Raw genomic sequence first — 1,711 nt, 5'->3', positions numbered from 1 at the left:
TCAATGATAACTCTTAGCTAATAACAGGTTTGAGACACAGTAATAACTATTTCCATTATAATGATCACTTTTTCCTCTTCTCAAAAACACCAAGTTTAGAAAACCTAAAAAGCTACACCGGCACTGGTCTTTTCAGCTACACTGGCTGAGCGGTTCTCTTCTGAGTGCATTGTTCCACCTGCTTTTAAGTATAAACATAAAACAATGAAGTGAAGAAGAACTCTGAAGGAAAGTAACAAATAATTTACAGATGTTAATTTTGAAATCAGTGATGGCTCATTTGCACTTGAAGGATAAATACTGAAACTGCATACGGCCTGGCTGAACAGCTCCTCCTCCCATAGCACAAAGAGATAATCTGGGATCACTGCGGGTATAAAGAGGAATAGCAAAGATACATAAGAGGTGATCTGCATTTCTGGCTATGATATTAATGTGAATATTGATCGTGTCCCTTCTGGTGTCCATACTTCAGAAAGGACACTGAAAAAGACAGAGGTGGCTCAGCAAGAAAACATAATTTTAATTAGAGAAAACATATCTTGAAGTAACAAACTGGACAATTTCCAACTTTGTAAACTTTTAAAGAACAGTCAAGCTGATCAGAGACACCTGACTAGTCTGTTCGTATGTGTACACAGGGAAATACTGGTTATTAGCAGATACTTTAAACTGCAGAAGAATAGCAATGTGAGAGGAAACTAAAAATACTAGAAATGATAAACAGCATCAGGCATGGATTTTCCGGGGCTTACATGTATCACTGCTGGCGTCAATCTCCTACTCTCCACAACAGTGCTGACCTTTTGAACCCACAGTGCAGTGCAGTGGCTTCTTTCTTCTCAGCATCACATGCCTGCCATGAGGGCAAAGAGAAGACGTGGTGCCAAGCACGAAGAGAAAATGTTTGTTTTTTTCCATTCTCAATCCTCTGCTACAGACATGCCACTTTCACAGGAGCCATTCTCATCAGTACTCTTAGTATTTAACAGTAAGTGGTGGCACATGCATCTGTCTGTGTGAACAATATATTTTAGTAGTTCTGTTATATTGTTAAAGCCAACGGAGAAAACACTGAGTGAATGGCCTCAATTATGCAGATGAGACTAATAATAAAGTGTTCTGTTTTACCTGAATATTTCTGTGGGAAATACAATTGCAAAGCTCTCCTGGAACATCATCTGGAGTTCCAAAGCCTCAAGGCTTCCCAGAAACATAATGCAAGGCCTCTCAAACTGGACATTCAAAACTAAAAGCACTCAAAGGCCCTGCCTTCTGTGTAAAGCTCCGGGCTCATGCTTGGTCATACCAGAGCTCCATAGGAGGCAGGGTGTTGACCAGACGTGTGCAACTTTCAGATAAAGAAGAGAGCACTAACTGATCCTGAAATGTGTCTGAGGAAGGGGAGCCCGTCATTATCCTCCCACGCTTCAGTTTCCAGTCATTAACAAGGCTTAGGTCATGTGTCTTCCAAAGAATTCCAAATCTTACAACCCACTAACTTCATAATTAAATAGACTTTAAGGTTCAAAGCTCCTGTGGAAGTAATCCCATGTGTTATCTGGTAACCTGTATTGATCCACATGCCAGCCTTTACAGATGAACTCAGCACATGCAGTCCTGTTGCTATTAGGGGTTTGTGACTGCATATTGAACCGTGGCTAACTGCTGAAAAAGAAGCAAATAAAGCCACAAATCAGGCTCCTGTATC

The sequence above is a fragment of the Empidonax traillii genome, unplaced genomic scaffold (assembly GCF_003031625.1).
Source record: "Empidonax traillii isolate 1590-97213 ecotype Southwest subspecies unplaced genomic scaffold, ASM303162v1 scaffold597:size822913, whole genome shotgun sequence".
NCBI classification, from domain to species: domain Eukaryota; kingdom Metazoa; phylum Chordata; class Aves; order Passeriformes; family Tyrannidae; genus Empidonax; species Empidonax traillii.
Note: the sequence above shows the minus strand (reverse complement) of the source record.